Source organism: Mesoplodon bidens (assembly GCF_964165515.1).
Source record: "Mesoplodon bidens genome assembly, chromosome: 3".
Classification (NCBI taxonomy): domain Eukaryota; kingdom Metazoa; phylum Chordata; class Mammalia; order Artiodactyla; family Ziphiidae; genus Mesoplodon; species Mesoplodon bidens.
Window position 1 is genome coordinate 9,219,786 of NC_138178.1, and position 18,795 is coordinate 9,238,580.

Here is an 18,795-nt window from a genome sequence, read left to right on the forward strand (position 1 = left end):
AAAAATCTTCCAGCAAACAAAAGCCCAGGAACAGATGGCTTCACAGGCGAATTCTATCAAACATTTAGAGAAGCGCTAACACCCATCCTTCTCAAACTCTTCCAAAATATAGCAGAGGGAAGAGTACTCCCAAACTCATTCTATGAGGCCACCATCACCCTGATACCAAAACCAGACAAAGATGTCACAAAGAAAGAAAACTACAGGCCAATATCACTGATGAACGTAGATGCAAAAATCCTCAACAAAATACTAGCAAACAGAATCCAACACCATATTAAAAGGATCATACACCATGATCAAGTGGGTTTTATCCCAGGAATGCAAGGATTCTTCAATATACACAAATCAATATGATACACCATATTAGCAAATTGAAGGAGTAAAATCATATGATCATCTCAATAGATGCAGAAAAAGCATTCGACAAAATTCAACACCCATTTATGATTAAAACCCCTCCAGAAAGTAGGCATAGAGGGAACTTACCTCAACATAATAAAGCCCATATATGACAAACCCACAGCCAACATCGTCCACAATGGTGAAAAACTGAAACCATTTCTACTAAGATCAGGAACAAGACAAGGTTGCCCACTCTCACCACTATTATTCAACATTGTTTTGGAAATTTTAGCCCCAGCAATCAAAGAAGAAAAAGAAATAAAAGGAATCCAAATCGGAAAAGAAGTAAAACTCTCACTATTTGCAGATGACATGATACTATACACACAGAATCCTCAAGATGCTACCAGGCAACTACTAGAGCTAATCAATGAATTTGGTAAAGTAGCACAATACAAAATTAATGCACAGAAATCTCTTGCATTCCTATACACTAATGATGAAAAATCTGAAAGTGAAAATAAGGAAACACTCCCATTTACCACTGCAACAAAAAGAATAAAATACCTAGGAATAAACCTACCTAAGGAGACAAAAGACCTGTATGCAGAAAACTATAAAACACCGATGAAAGAAATTAAAGATGTTACAAACAGATGGAGAGACATACCATGTTGTTGGATTGGAAGAATCAACACTGTGAAAATGACTATACTACCCAATGCAATCTACAGATTCAGTGCAATCCCTATCAAACTACCAATGGCATTTTTCACAGAACTAGAACAAAAAAATTCACAATTTGTATGGAAACACAAAAGACCCTGAAGAGCCAAAGCAATCTTGAGAAAGAAAAATGTAGCTGGAAGAATCAGGCTCCCAGACTTCAGACTATACTACAAAACTACAGTAATCAAGACAGTATGGTACTGGCACAAAAACAGAAATATAGATCAATGGAGCAGGATAGAAAGTCCAGAGATAAACCCACACACATATGGTCACCTTATTTTTGATAAAGGAGGCAAGAATACACAATGTAGAAAAGGCAGCCTGTTCAATAAGTGGTGCTGGGAAAACTGGACAGCTACATGTAAAAGAATGAAATTAGAACACTCCCTAACACCATACACAAAAATAAGCTCAAAATGGATTAAAGACCTAAATGTAAGGCCAGACACTATCAAACTCTTAGAGGAAAACATAGGCAGAACACTCTATGACAAAAATCACAGCAAGATCCTTCTTGACCTACCTCCTAGAAAAATGGAAATAAAAACAAAAATAAACAAATGGGACCTAATGAAACTTAAAAGCTTTTGCACAGCAAAGGAAACCATAAACAAGACGAAAAGACAACCCTCAGAATGGGAGAAAATATTTGCAAATGAAGCAACTGACAAAGGAATCATCTCCAAAATTGACAAGCAGCTCATGCAGATCAACATTAAAGAAAACAAACAACCCAATCCAAAAATGGGCAGAAGACCTAAATAGACATTTCTCCAAAGAAGATATACAGATTGTCAAGAAACACATGAAAGGATGCTCAACATCACTAATCATTCAAGAAATGCAAATGAAAACTACAATGAGGTATCATCTCACACCTGTCAGAATGGCCATTATCAAAAAATCTACAAACAGTAAATGCTGGAGAGGGTGTGGAGAAAAGGGAACTGATACAGGTACTATGGAGAACAGTACGGAGGTGCCTCTACCATACAACCCCGCAATCCCACTACTGGGCATATACCCTGAGAAAACCATAATTCAAAAAGAGTCATGTACCACAACATTCATTGCAACTCTAGTTACAATAGCCAGTACACGGAAGCAACCTAAGTGTCCATCAACAGATGAATGGATAATGAAGATTTGGCACATATATACAATGGAATATTACTAAGCCACAAAAACAAATGAAATTGAATTATTTGTAGTGAGGTGGATGGACCTGGAGTCTGTCAAACAAGTGAAGTCAGAAAGAGAAAAACAAATACCGTCTGCTAACACATATATATGGAATCTAAAAAAAAAAAAAGTCACGAAGAACCTAGAAGCAGGACGGGAATAAAGACGCAGACCTACTAGAGAATGGACTGAGGACATGGGGAGGGGAAGGGTAAGCTGGGACAAAGTGAGAGAGTGACATGGACATATATACACTACCAAATGTAAAACAGCTAGTGGGAAGCAGCCGCATAGCACAGGGAGATCAGCTCAGTGCTTTGTGACCACCTATAGGTGTGGGATAGGGAGGGTGAAATGGAACGAGACGCAACAGTGAAGAGATATGGGGATATATGTATATGTACAGCTGATTCATTTTGTTGTAAAGAAGAAACTAACACACCATTGTAAAGCAGTTATACTCCAATAAAGATGTTAAAAAAAAAGACAGGGCTTCCCTGGTGGCGCAGTGGTTGAAAGGCCGCCTGCCAATGCAGGGGACATGGGTTCATGCCCCAGTCCGGGAAGATCCCACATGCTGCAGAGCGGCTGGGCCCGTGATCCATGGCTGCTGAGCCCGCGCATCTGGAGCCTATGCTCTGCAATGGGAGAGGCCACAACAGTGAGAGGCCCACGTACCGCCAAAAAAAAAAAAATTAAAAAAAAAAGACGATATTGTTTCATAATAGGAGAGAGAGGTCATTAACTAACTCCCCCCAAAGAAAAAGAAAAAGAAAAAGCAGAGTAAGGTGAATACTAGATCACTCCACACAAGGTGAGTGCTAGATTACTACATATACAGCAAAGGCTGTGAGATCACGGGAGATGCTACTTAATTTCAAAAGTGTTTAAAGACATGTTCATGGAAGGCATAACACTGAATTTTCTGAGCTAAGTTTCAGGTCGGGATAGGCAATTCCATGTGGTCAGATGGTTTTAATAAATGCAAGTTAAAAAGTATGGCTATGATTATGAAACAATGAATTCCATGTGACTGTGACACTGAGAACTGGTTTGAACATGCAAGAGAAGACTGGGGGTGAAGGAAAGGCATGTGCATGTGGACTGGTAATTGGTGTCTACAATGTGCCAATCATCATAATTTTCTTTCTAAGCCATGAAGAGATTCTAGAGATTTCTGAGTAGACAAGAGACATAATCAGATATTTATGTTTCAGAAAAGTTAATTACAGCAAAATGTAGGAAATATTGGAAGAGAAGAAATAAAGATTGTATGGTGAACTTAGAAATAAAATTTTTTTATTGAAGTATGGTTGATTTACAGTATTGCTTTAGTTTCAGGTGTAGAGCAGAATGATTCAGTTTTGTTTTTCATTTTTTGCAGATTATATTCCATTATATGTTAGTACAAGATACTGGGTATAATTCCCTGTGCTATACAGTAAATCCTTATTGCTTATCTATTTTATGAATAGTAGTTTGTATCTGTTAATCCCATACTTCTAATTTGTCCCTCCCCCCTCATTCCTTTCCCCTTTGGAAATCATAAAGTTTGTTTTCTATGTCTGTGAGTCTGTTTCTGTTTTGTATATAGGTTCATTTGTATTATATTTTAGATTCCATATATAAGTGATGTCAAACAGTATTTGTTTTCCTCTGTATGACTTATGTCACTCAACATAATATTCTCTAGGTCTATCCATGTTGCTGCAAATGGCAATATTTCATTCTTTTTTATGGATGAATAATGTTCCATTGTGTGTATATACACACACAATCTTCTTAAGACCATTGTCTGTTGGAGTGCACTTGGGTTGCTTCCATGTCTTCATTATTGTAAACAATGCTGCTATGAACACTGGGGTCCATGTATCTTTTGAAACTAGAGTTTTCATAGTTTCTGGATATATACCAAGGAGTGATATTGCTGGACCACATGGTAGCTCTATTTTTAGTTTTTTAAGGAACCTCCATACTGTTCTCCATAGTGGCTGTATCAATTTACATTCCCACCAGCAGTGTAGGAGGGTTCCCTTTTCTCCACACCCTCCACTGCATTTATTATTTGTAGACTTTTTGATGATAGCCATTCTGACTGGTGGAGGTGATACCTCATTGCTGCTATGAACCATTTAGTAAGGTACTTTTTATTTATTTACTTAGAGCATATGCACTAGTTTTTCTTGAATATGTTTAGTTATAATATCTGTCGAGCAGTTTTTGAATGAGCGTGTAGCAGTCTGCATTCCCACAACTAGTATATGAGAGTTTGGTTGCTCCATATTCTTGACAACACATAGTTTTGTCCATCTTTTAAATTTTAGCCATTGTAATGGATAGTCATGTCTCAGTGTGGTCTTAATTTTAATTTTCCTTTATGTTACATTAATTTTCTTATAGTTTACATGTTATTATCCATCATTTAACTTTTAATCTATATATGTTCTTAAGTGAGTCTCTTATAAAAAGTATAAGAGACTTCTACTCGACTTACACTCACAGGAGTTCCTCACCTCGCAGCTGCACAACCTGGAGGAGTGGCTGCGCCTGGGCCTGGCCTAGTGCGAGCAGAGCAAGAAACTCCTCACCAAGCAGGCCAGTGAGATCAAGTTACTCAAGGAAGAGTGTAAACGCAGGAAAAAGTTGATTTCCACCCAGCAGCTGATGACTGAGGCCAAAGCCAGGTATTACCAGTGCCGTTTTTGTGACAAGGTCTTTATGAACCATGCTTTTCTACAAAGTCATATTCAGTGCTGCCACCCTGAAGATTCTCATCTTGCAGAGTATAAGACAAGGGTACAGACTGAGAAGCTCCAGAATGAGACCGACATGTTGAAGGAGCTCACCAAGTCTCAGCTAGAGGCTGCACAGCATGCCCATGCAGTCAGATTCTCTAAGGAATATGAAATGTAGAAAACAAAAGAGGAAGAATTTCTGAAGTTATTCGATAGATGGAAAGAAGAAAAGGAGAAACTAGTTGATGAAATGGAAAAAGTCAGGGAAATGTTTATGATGGAGTTTAAAGAACTAACTTCTAAGAATTCAGCATTAGAATATCAATTGTCAGAAGTCCAACATGCAGATCAAGTCAGGCATAGGCCCATTAAAAGATGCAAATGAGTTTAAAGAACGTCCTCAGCAACCCCAGGATTTCCAAAATGTGATGCAACTTCCTGATAGTCAGGAAAGCAAGTGGACAGCTTGAGTTCAGGCTCTTCATCAAGAACACAAGAAAGAGAAGAGCCGGCTCCTGTCACATATAGAGAAACTTCGAAGCCTAATGATAGATGATCTAAATGCAAGTAATGTATTCTACAAGAAAAGGATAGAAGAGCTAGGGAAGAGGCTTCAGGAGCAGAAAGAGCTGATCATCACTCAGAGACAAAAGATTAAAGAGTGTACCAGTAAACCATTAAACAGTGTCAGTGAAGCCAGAGGGAATCCTTTAACCTGGCAAATCTTTGAATCTAAGCCAACTACCCCAACGGTACCTATGAATACCCCAGCACCACAGACTTTGGATGCTAAGTCAAGTCTAACAATGGCACATGAACAGGCATTCTCACTGCACATACTGGAACCAACAGAAGAACTTTCAGAAGAAGAAAAAGGAAAGGAAAATGCACAGAAATTAAATAACAAGATACATTTAAGGAAAACTGAAGAATAACCCTTCCCTCGCTAAGGAAATAAGAACAGTCTTGGAGGAGAGTTTGGTGGAGTAACTGGAAACCTTGGGGATTAATGCAGATATATGTGGTATTCCAAGTGACCACTTGAATAGAGTGCTAAGAACCATAGTATCAGCAAGACATGAGCGGGAATGACAAGTACCTAACATTCAGCAAATTCGTGAATTCCTTGAATGTCAGGTCACCTGTAAAACTGAGGAGAGAACACTACTGTCCACAGACAGGTATAGTGCTTCTCAAGTGGACACCCTTTCAACTGGAGAAATACCCAAAGCAATACATCTTCCTCCCAAAAGCAGACAGTTGGTTAGACAAAGACCTGTTTTTACTGATAGGACATCTGTTCCAAAAGTTAAGAAAAATATCACAGAAGATCATTTTCCCAGAAAGTCTTTAACTACTGCGACCCCTCCCTTCAGTTCAGAGGAAGAGCTGGATGATGAGGACCTCATCCAGGCCTATGCCTCGCCAGACTTACTTCCTATGCTGTCATCTAAAAGCAACAAGAGTAGCTTTGGAAGGAGCACTGTCAAAAGTGACACTGACTGGACTATGTGAACTTGAGGACTCTGATATTTCTCCCAAGCCCACAGGAACCTCCATTAAAACATTAACTGGAAAAGTTGAAAAGACAGTTTCAAATCACAGAAATGTGAATAAGCCAGTTGGTGGGCTTAATGTTGCTGAGGCGTTCATCAAAAAAGAACGAAAAGAAGATCTAAAGTGTGCAGATGTGGACGATGATGACTGGGACATATCATCCTTAGAGGAAGAGAAATCTTTGGGGAGAAGAATTGGATGAGAACAGAAGGAACCTCCACCTGTGAAGAATGAGTCAAATTCTACTTAAGTGCCAAGTGCCCGGGGTGCAACTAACCTGAAAGGGCCAAAGTGAGAAGGACCTCAGGATGAATCCAGCACACTGAAAAGCAGCTTAGTAACCAAGACTGATTGGAGTGACTCTTCAGATGTGTAACTGTCACCCCACGCATCAGGAGGCCCTTCCAGACGCCAGCAGTATTGCAGGATCACAGTATTTCAGTACTGCCTACACGACTCTAATGCTCCTGCTTGGCAGTATCTCCTACAATAACAAGGAAGCTGACTCTCAAAGAACAAGAATCCCTTTAGTGGCACCTAATGTGGTTATTAAAAAACAAATTGTCAACAGTATTTTGAAGGATATAAAGGTGTTTAAGACTGCTACTGCTTAAAAATAATGTGTCACTGAAGTCATAAAAAGCTTTTCTTCAGAACGGTACTCTAGTGTTTAAGTGTATTTTTTTCAACTAATTTTTAAGTGAATTTTAAAAAAACTTATAGCAGGTTTTGGTTTGAATTAAAACCTTTTCTTATATCTTTCTTATGTATGTTGTCACGTTGGAAGTGTTTTATTATAAAGTTCTGTTAGTATCCTTAAAATTGAATTAGTGGAATCAGTGAAATCTTAAGAGTAGATTGCTTATTTTTCATATAGAAGTAAGTTTAGAGTTATAAAAACATAGCTAGGCCCATGTTAGATAACTACATTTTCCAGAAGTACTTTTAACATATGCAGCTTTGAGCCATTGTAAGCATGTTGTTTTATTTTAGAACTTTAAATACTTTAAAAACTTTCTGTGGCATCATCTTTACCTTGGATATGTTATGAATAAAATGTAGCCAGTTTAAACGTCAGTTAATTTATCATACTATGAACAGAAGAGATTGAGTCAATACTGAATTCATATATGTCTGTATTTTTCACTTTCTAAAAATGCCCAATCCATATTCTAAAATACCTCAAAACGAAGTTAGTTTTATTCTTAACAATGACATTGTCAACAGTCAAAAAGTTCATATAAACTGTTTTCTGAATTTTTTATACTTTGTGGTACTATATGTACTCTGTTTCCCAAAAAAAGTAACATTTTAACTAAATGGTTTGTTGGATTTTGGATCTTTCTTCATTTTGTCAACCTTTCAAGTAAAGCCCTCCATGTACAAAAAGAAAAAGTATAAAAATTAGGTCTTTTTCAATCTAATGAAAATCACTCTAGTTGGAGAATTTGGTCCATTTATATTTAAAATAATTACTGATTTGGCTGAAATCAAGTCTGCTATCTTGTTATCTGGCTATCCCATCTGTTCTTTGTTTATCTTTTTCTATCTTCTTTTAATCAACTTTTTATTATTCCCTTTTACCTTCTTTTTTTTTTTTTTGCTGTACACCACGGGCCTCTCACTGTTGTGGCCTCTCCTGTTGCGGAGCACAGGCTCTGGACGTGCAGACTCAGCGGCCATGGCTCACAGGCCCAGCTGCTTCGTGGCATGTGGGATCTTCCCGGACCAGGGCACGAACCTGCGTCCCCTGCATCGGCAGGTGGACTCTCAACGACTGCGCCACCAGAGAAGCCCACCTTTTACCTTCTTTATTGGCTTTTTAACTATATATTTTTGTAGTATATTTCTGGTGGTTAGCAATTTGCAGCTTCATGAATAATGTAAGACTTTTAATATTATTTTATATACCCTTCAATCTTTTCCTATTAATATTGCCATATATTTTACTTCTACATATACTATAAATCCTTCAACATACTGATATCACTAATTGCTTTAAAACGTTAGTAACCTTTTTTGTTTTTTAACATGCATTTCTATCCTTGTGGAGAACTAGCAGGTAGGCAGGGAGAACTAACTCTGTTCTGCATATAGGGATTCTATGAATTCCAAGGCTATGAGTGATCTTTCTTGACAGAAACAAATTTCCTCCACCCGTGAAAGGCCTGCTTCTCTGCCAGCACAGTCTCAGACTTGGCAACACTCCTAGCTGTCCTAGACTGCTGACCCTCTTGGAAGGGCTTGTTTTTCCCTGGAATTTATTTCCTTTAGATCTCTTTGCATCCAAAGCTCTTCAGTGTGTTGAAAAAATATGATGTTTTTAGTCTATCTTTTTTATTTTTTACAGTAGGAACAATGTAATAGGATGTGGACACATAAATGTTTTATATAAACTTTTTTTTTTTTTTTTGCGGTACGCAGGCCTCACTGTTGTGGCCTCTCCCCTTGCGGAGCACAGGCTCTGAACGTGCAGGCTCAGGGGCCATGGCTCACAGGTCCAGCCGCTCCACAGCATGTGGGATCCTTCCAGACCAGGGCACGAACCCGTGTCCCCTGCATCGGCAGGCGGACTCTCAACCACTGTGCCACCAGGGAAGCCGTATATAAACTATTTATATCATGACTTTTAAGCAAAGTATTCAAGTAATATTGAATTCTGTCAAAATATTATTATTAGTTATGAAGGAGACATGGTAACTTCATAAAAAACTCCAAGTTTAGTGATATATTCAAGATACACAATGTATAGTCATTTATCAGAATGTTTATGTTATTACCATAAGGAATAAATGTTGTATGTCCACAAATGTCTCAAAATTCTTCTTAGGATAGAATATGGTAACATATGTAAAATGCTTTGCAAATTATACAAGCTTTGTGCATGCAAATTATTATAATGAACTACAATAAAATGCTAATTACTTTTGGAAATGAGGATAGATATGACATAGGAGGTCTTTATGGGACTGAAGATTTTATATATAAATACACACATACACAGTTGACCCTTGAACAATGTGGGGTTTAGAGGTGCCAACCCTCTGCAAAGCTGAAAATCCATGTATAACTTTACAATCAGCCCTCATATTCGAGGTTCTACATTCATGGATTCAACCAACCAGGGTCATGTAGTACTATAACATGTATTTACTTTATTTTTTTTTTTTTTTTTTTTTTTTTTTTTTTTTTTTTGCTGTACGCGGGCCTCTCACTGCTGTGGCCTCTCCCGTTGCGGAGCACAGGCTCCGGACACACAGGCTCCGCGGCCATGGCTCGCGGGCCCAGCCGCTGCGCGGCATGTGGGATCTTCCGGGATAGGGGCACGAACCCGTGTCCCCTGCATCGGCAGGCGGACTCTCAACCACTGCGCCACCAGGGAAGCCCATACATGTATTTACTTTAAAAAATCCACATATAAATGGACCTGTACAGTTCAAACCCATATTGTTCTATATATAGAGAGAGACAGAGAGAGAGATAGAGAAACAGAGACAGAGATAGAGAGACTGAGGCAGAGGAAAGAATAGTTACTATGTCCCAGGCATTGATTTATGCTTGTTACACAAACTAATTCACCCTTACCACAGTCTGATCTCAGAGATAGGCACCATTATTTTCCCCATTTTACAAATAAGAAAAATGAACACAGGTAACTTATGCAACTTGCCTAAGATCATATAACTAGAAACTGAGAAAAAGGATTTAATCTAACTGTAGAGCTATCTCTATTAATCATTCTGCTATACTTTCTAAAGTTCTTTCTGGCTCTGAGAGCCTATGATTTTATAATGAAAAACAAAATAAGTTAACCTAAGATATTTAAAAAATCCTTTATTGAGTATAAAAGGTGAGAAATGAAGGGAGAGAAAGAAACAAGAGAAGGGATTCCCTATAACTTTTAATGCTAAAGGCACATAAACACACACAAAACACACACACAAGTGCACACACACACACACATTCCAAGTCATGATCAAAATGAAATTTTCATTTCATCTGAATCCTTCCAATTACAGCTTGAATATCCCTGAAGGCCACACCTGAGAACAACACTTTAAAAAAAAAAAGGACAGTACCTACACAAATATGTACTTTGTACATAAACAAGGTATATAGTTCTTTTTATTAAAATAGAGACATAAAATTAAAAAGAGAAACACAGCAGGGTCCTCAGGAGGATCTTGAGCTGATATTTAGGATTCAAATTATACACAGAGCTATAAGACATTTGAAATGAGTAAAGAAACCAGATAAATGAAACATTAAACCTTTTAAAAGACACAGTTTAAGAAATCAGGGCCAGGGTTTCCCTGGTGGTGCAGTGGTTGAGAGTCCGCCTGCCGATGCAGGGGACACGGGTTCGTGCCCCGGTCCGGGAAGATCCCACATGCCGTGGAGCGGCTAGTCCCATGAGCCACAGCCACTGAGCCTGCGCGTCCGGATGCTGTGCTCCATGACGGGAGAGGCCACAACAGTGAGAGGCCCACGTACCGCAAAAAAAAAAAAAAAAAAAAAAACCCAAGAAATCAGGGCCAGTTTGTCTAGGGTACCATATTAAGTATAGAATCTGTTATTGCCATCAAGACAATTACACTGAGAATACTCTAGTTATTCTTCATCTTTCATGAAGGAATATGACATGAATTGTTTAGGTCAAATTTCAGGAAGATTTGTTTAACAGTAGAGTAAGCTACCAAAAAATTTTGTGAATTTATACGCAGTTGTCCTGCCTGATCCATAAAGACAAAATATGGGTGAGCAGATAGGAGTTCAGTTTTGCAATGAGTTATCAGAGACCACAGATACAATAAATAAAGATGGACAGATGTGGAAAAAGGACAAACGCATACTCAGTTATTATTACCTTTGAATTGAAAGGCTAAAAACATCTTAATTCACAAGACTTTATGATTAACTTAAATTATTAAAAATGATCATTTTTTTTCCCCTCGGGTTAGTGGCTCAGTGTTTGCCCTAAAAATTTTCAAACTCCCCATTATAGTGTAAAATTTCTACTGATATGTGAAGTTACTACATTCACTCAGGCCTAACCAGGAACACAAAGGTAAAAGAAAGAACTAGCTGTAGCTCTGCATAATAAATGAAGAGGAATATCAAGTTAACACGAGAGGTTTGGAGCGGGAACATGGCAGACCTAGATGCGGAGACGAAAATGGGAGAAAGGTCTAGATAAGAAATTCCAAGAACACACTGTTAGAATCAGGCTGGAGAAATTCCTTCCGATGGGAATAAATGAGGAAATTCAGGACAGTGGTGTCAAAATATGTATGTACCTATGAATGTGTGTAAAAATATTTTGCTACCCTCGTTTGATATAATTCTCTCATCTCCTCCACGTAACAGCCTTGAATGAATGGTGCTTGGGGTGTGATGGGAGCAGAAATGAACTCCCTGCCAGAGAGAACTGAGGTGGAAAAAATTCAAGTTGCTCTGGGGCAGAGAGAGGAAGAGCATTCTTTCCCTTACTCCCCAGTGCCTTACAAATATATTGTTATTCTGAAAGCAAATGCATTAGGCATATAAAATTTCTGGTACGGGTTGGGTTTTGTAGGGAGCATTCCTGCTATCCACAGGAATTAAAACTCAGTATACTTGTCCCTGCCCTGTCCCCTGCCCTGTAGTGGACAGTTAGGTGTGTAGGAGATACACATTTTTGCTTGAATAAAGGAAAAGCACAGGGATAAGAATATGAAGTTTATGGTTTTAATTGTCAGTTCTTGCTGTTAATACACACTAACTTTTTATAAACATATAATTTGTTAGGGCCACAGTCTCCTTGACTGTAGAATAAAATGTTTTAAACTTAGAATTTATTTATTTTTTATTATTATTATTTTTTTGCGGTACGCGGGCCTCTCACTGCTGTGGCCTCTCCCGTTGCGGAGCACAGGCTCCAGACGCGCAGGCTCAGCGGCCATGGCTCACGGGCCCAGCCGCTCCGCGGCATGTGGGATCTTCCTGGACCGGGGCACGAACCCGTGTCCCCTGCATCAGCAGGCGGACTCTCAACCACTGAGCCACCAGGGAAGCCCTAAACTTAGAATTTAAAAGATGACTTTATATGCATGTCAATTTGACCTTCAAAATAACCTTTGGAGTTGTGCGAATCCCCCCAGAACAGGTTATCATTAGCCCAGTGTACAGATGTGAAATCATATCTGGGAAGCTAAGAGATTTGAGCATATTCCAGAGCTCATATGAAATAGGGCTGGGAAGGCTAGGACTCTGCACTCCTGGTTTTCTGATTATAAGTCCACTTTTGTTTATGCATTGCCCAATTTCTCTGCACTCTTTAAAATTTACCTAGTGCTACCACACAGAGAATTGCTGCTAGCAAGTTCAGTTAATTAAACAGGTTTTGTAATTCCATTGAGAAGTTCTAACAGTAATTGAAGATTTTATATTTCCATTCAAGTCTCCATTTATTCTATAAAAATAATTATATTGAAAACATACCAGGTTTTCATGAACCATTCTTAATCTACTCTTTGCTCCTTATCATTGCCACTTACCTACCACGACTTGACTGCCTTAAAAATCTACATGCTACCTTATGTGTGTATTCCTTTGCACACACTATGCTTTCCATCACAAAAGGTCTTCTCCTGATTCAGGTGAATTCTTATTATCCAAAACTGACCTGAATATCAATCCCCACAGAAGCCCTTTCTAATCTTAGTGATTGCTGGAAAAGTCAACCATTCCCTCATCTGAGCTGCTATTTTATCTGAAGCAAAATTCTGTTCTTGACCTTAATATATGGTACCTTATTTGCCTATAGGTCTGGTTTTGTGAGCAGGGACCATACTGTATCATCAAAACTTGGAGTAGTACATTAGTGAAGGGCTCCTACTGTAGTCTCAATAAATGTTTATTAAATTGAATTGAATTGAAATACTCCAGATTTTAGCATAGAAGTTAAAATTCTCATATTCCAGTAATATTCAAATAAGAACCTTTACTGAGTCAGCAACATATACTATCATGACACATACTGCAAAATGATGTTATGATTTAAACTTGAATTACAAATTAAACTCAAATTTTAAAAGTACTTGTTTCATCATAATTCAGGGATTCCACAATAGCCCCAATATGTAGGACATTTTAGATGAATAGTACAGAGAAGCTTCAGAACACTTTAACCTATTCAACTTGTCACAGATCCAGTAAGTGTTTCTCAACCCTTCTCAAAACAAAAGGTTGTGTGGTCTTAGTGCTGAAGATGATAAATACATGCAGAAAACACGGGCAAAGTAGGACGGTGCTCTAGCTCTGTCTTGCCACTGACCCATCTCTCAGCAATTTTCACCACCAGACAGAAGGAAGCACCTCTGCCTGTTTCCTTTCCCTGTATAAACAGTGCATGGAAGGAGTCCCTTACCTTCTCTGCTGTGTCACTTTTTTTTTCAGCTCAATTTGTCTAATTAGAATCATTGAGAAGAAATGTAAAGTTTTCATAAAATAGAGGCATAAGTCTCATAGGTGTGAGCAAAACAGAACAAAATCTATGTATATTCAAATTTTTTATATTAGGAAGATCTTATTGTAATAAAAATGATGCTTGTCAAGTCTTGATCTTAAGGAAATTTTTCATCTTGGGTCTAGGACAAGAGATTATGTGATGGTTCTGAGATTATCCTCGTGGCTCTGTCCAGGTCTCCCCAACATGGAGAGCACTGCCGGGGTGGGAGCCCCAGCCTCAGCCAATTCACGGAAACAGCTTTTCACTCAATGGTATGTATCGGTAAGTAAACATAGACACACACGCACACACTACATTTTATCATTTCCAGAGGCTTTTTCTAGACATAGTTACAGTGGTGTTGTTCAAAGTTTACTGGGCAGGGAACACACATGGTTACCTTTTCAACCTTTCTAATTTTTATTGGATCCTAAGCTCCCACATCTTGGCCTTCAGGCATTTTTCTTGATAAAGCCCTCCTACCTTCCAGTCCAACAAAGACCAAAGACTTTGGATATGAATTTTTTAAAGTAACCACTGGAGAAGAGGCTTCATTTACATTGGCCCAACCAGCAATCTGTGGAAGTCCACGCGAATTGCTCAGAGACAACGTCCTGCTTTTTACCTTGCGGTCACGAGTTTGAGTCAAGCAGAGATTAACAGTGTCCAAGGGTTGTTATCATCTGGTGATCACTTGGGAGCTGAGATGAAGTAAATTGCTAGTATCTTGCACTACTTGCTGAGGTTGCCTGGTTCAGGCTATTTGGGGGACCAGAGCCAAATCTTAGCTGCAGTGGGTACTCTAAATAGAACTCTCTGTGCAAAGAGCAAATTCTAAATAAACCACATATTATATACTTCTTCTCGCATTAATGGAAGCTATCCTCTCAGACAAGGTTGGAAGTAAGCTGGGGAGCTGGGAGTGTGGGAAATGGGCAAAGTCTGCTATTCAAGACGAAAGGCCTCTAAGTATTTAAATTTAAATTCTATCCTGGGTCCTCTACAGGAGATAAAATACCATATGATCTTGAATTCCTCTCCTGGATAGCACAGTCTGACTCAGTCAGAAGGTCCCACCTCCCTTATCTATTGTTTCATCCACTTTGACAGTCATCAAACTTTAAGGAAAATGGAAAACTTTTCAACAGAAAAATTTGGGAACCTAGGCATGGCTGGTATGTGCACAAGCATTTACATTATGTGCAGAGAGAGAAGAGAGAACCAATTCACATTAAATTTTCTGAATGTTTAATTAGGGCCAGATAATATTTTGTTATTATTGTTATTGTTTTATTTTGATTAAAGAAGCTTTTGGGTCTGAATCATTAAAGTATTTGCCTATATCTTCTACTTGACATTTCATGCATACATACTATTAAAATAAATCTTGTCTACTTCATTTATTAATTTAATGTGTTACACATAAACTGACTCGTGGATAATAATTCAAATTAGGCCTAACTAGGTAGAACTTAGAAATAAAAGGGACTTCTAAGATTACTTTGTTTAAAGAAAATTTAAGGTTTCTAAAAGTTAAGGGTAGATTGAAATTTTACAGGACTGCCATTCGTCCAGTTGTTACCAAGAACTACAAAAGTTTCCATCTCCAAGTTCATCCTTCATTAGCAACCTATACTTCATAAAAACTAATGGCTCTTAATTTTGGGTGGTTACAAGCACTTTTGGGAATTTGGTGAAAGCTATGGATCTTCTGCCAGAAAAAATACACTTAACACACAAACCAAAGAAATTTTCACCCAACTGAGGGAATTCCCCCATCTTCTAAAATCTATCCATGGACAACCATCCCCAAAAGGGTACTTGAACCACAGGTTAAGAATTCCTGAAAACGATATCAGCTCAGGCAACTTCCAGTAAGAGTACATACTCCACATCTTTATCAATACATATGAAGAAAAGAAAAAAAGGCGAGAAAGCAATGTGCTCTCTTAAAATGGGCAGAAATCAAGATTACTGGTTTAAGTAACCCAATTATTTGTCCTTGAAAATGGTGAATACATGTTTGTACCAAGTTTTCCATTTCTCCTCCGTCTCAAAATTAGAGGGCCTTAGAGTATGACCAATTTTAAGACCAAACAAGGCTATGATTTAGGTAAAAGATAACTAACAGACTGAGTTCTTGTAAGCCTTCTAAAGCTTCAAGTGGCCAACTCAGATGAAAACTAAAAATATAATCAACTTAATCAGCAAGAGCTGTTGAAAAATGAATTTCAGTTAGAGGCTTGGATCAATTTAAAATTTAAAAAATTAATGTGATTCTTCTGTCCAAAATTACATTTCATTTTAGACATATATTATGTCTATACGTTAGACATATGTCTATACGTTAGACATATATGTTGGACATATAAATAAATAAATAAATAAATAAATAAATATATATATAAAATTGCCCAAAATATCTGCCTCCCATTAAAAAAAAAAAAAAACCTTACCACTTCCACAGCAGGAAGAATGAATGAAAATTTCCAACCAAGCATAACTCAAAAGTTATCAAATTTGTTTAGATTAGTGGCCAAGAAGGACTCAGGGGAAAGCTTTACATGTGCACCCTTAGAGTTCAAAACTCTAACTCAAAATTCATTTTAGACCATTTCGTTACTCAGTCGTCAAAACGTACCTCAACCCGGAGTATCTCGCCGCTCCACGCACCAGCGGGCAAGGCCTCGAGTTGGAACCGGAAGCCACTACCAGCCAGCCGCCCGAACCCTCGGCCCCGGGGGAGTGACTTCCTGGGCGCCGGGTGGGTGCACTTCCGGGACTCCGGACGGTGCCGGCTGTGCCTCATGTCCCCAGCACGCTCGGTTCCGGGGAGCTAGCCCAGGCCCGGCGCCGGAGGGAGGGGTTACACCAGGTCGTGGGCTCTAAGGACAAGCCTGTTTCAGTTCCCGCGTCTTTCACCACAAGAAGTTTGAGGGAGGAAATTTGGACTTCGGAGTCGGCCCAGCATGGGGCTGCAGTCCAGGCTTGCGGCGAGAAGAGCGCCCGGGTCACCCTTGACTGAGGGGAGTCGTTGCCTCCCGGCGTTGTTAATGCTCACAGCCCCGTCAGATCCTCGTAAAGAACAGGTATGTGGTGGGAAAAGGAGTACGCTGACCGCGGGCTCCCGGGCCTCCCTGCATCCGCGAGGAGGCGCACTGCCCGGTGGACCACGCGGCGCCAGGTGCGGCCTGGAACCTGGCTCGGGGCGCCGTGGGTTCGAGGCCGACTTCTGGGGCTGGTGCATGTGGGCGGCATGGGTTGGGGGGTCGTGCTCTCGATGTCCCACGCAGCTGGTCTGTGAGCTGCCTCTCAGCCACCCCAGTGACTCCCGGCCGCGCTTGGTACTTTCTCCGCACTCTGCATTCGCAGAATGACCTTGGCCCAGGGATGCCAGCCCTGGGGTTTGGGAGTCTTCCGCTTAGGGTGAAAGGTGGGGATGGAGAATGGGAACACGGTGCACTTGGCACATGTTTCGTTGAAACCCGGAACCCACTCCCTCCCTGGTGCCACAGCTGAACCTGGCCTCCCAGGCCGGGTGCGAGCAGGAGGTGGGGGGCTCGATCTGCCCTAATCGTAAATCATCTGTGTGACTGACCTCTATTTATTTCCAAACAAAAGGGTTAAGCTTTGAAACAACCTAAGTAGTTGTTGATGAGAAAAATGTAAGCATTAGGTAACAAGAATTGTTAAAAATGAGTTTCTCGAATATGGGGTGTGATTTTATGGTACCAGGGTCTGTAAATCTAATGACACCCATTAAGCAAGGGTGCTTAAACAGCATTAAGAAAGGGAAAAGGAGCCCAGTTTTGAATACATACACACTGTTGTCTGGTATCCATAAGTTGTTTAATGTCTGGCCTGAATGACTAGTCCTAGTTAGAAATCTGCAGCTAAAATTCTGTTCATTTTGGTCAAGGAACTGTATGTGGCACATAACAAAAGTTTGATGTTAGCATTTATTATAACTTTATTAATATAATCAATATAATATTATTCAACATGTCCTGAAAATACAAGATACTAGTTAATTCTCCGTATAAACTGAAAATAACATATTTGTATGTTAATGTGGCATAACTTAAAAGAAGGACTAAACATTGCTGTTATTTATTCACACATACTTAGTGTGCAGTTATTGTTAACATTTTCATTTTCTTGATCCGATGTTGGTGAAAATTGATATTATGTTAGTCAGTTGACTAAAGGATATTATTGTGTTGCCAACATTTATTAATTTCAAGAAAATTTTCGAGACATTTGTCTTTTATACAAATATTCATATACCTGAAGTAAGTGCTCTGAATTACATAGGATACATGAATATATTCCTTTTGCTGTTGGTTTACCCAGGATAATTTTTCTTACCTTTACATTTGCAGGCTTGAAAATCATAGTCTCATACTCTTTTCAACTAAGGATATCGCTGTATTATCTTGAATTTCCTTCAGGGCTTGATGATATTATCAGTGAAAACTTTAGGTAGTTCTGGTGACCAGAATTAAAATGGGAAGCCAAGATATTTATTTTGAAGAGAGGAGAACAGAGAACTTTGTAAACATGCTTCTCAGGAAGCAATTATTAATAGCATTTTCCCCCTTCCAATTCTCCAATTTTTAAGAGCAGCTGTTGAAAATGTTTGTCTCAGAAAATTACAGGAATAATTAAAGTTATTTAAGCATAAAATAACCAGTTTCATAATAGGCCCAAATTTTCATCAGAAATATTAAGTACCATTTGGCTAATTTAATAGAT

General features: G+C 39.0%; 1 pseudogene across 1 annotated transcript; it reads left to right on the forward strand.

The window, feature by feature from the left end:
• Nucleotides 1-4,814: 4,814 nt before the first annotated feature.
• LOC308614305 (cilium assembly protein DZIP1-like) lies at nucleotides 4,815-7,044 on the forward strand (annotated as a pseudogene). The gene has a single exon. The product of its transcript is annotated as a cilium assembly protein DZIP1-like (transcript).
• Nucleotides 7,045-18,795: the final 11,751 nt, after the last annotated feature.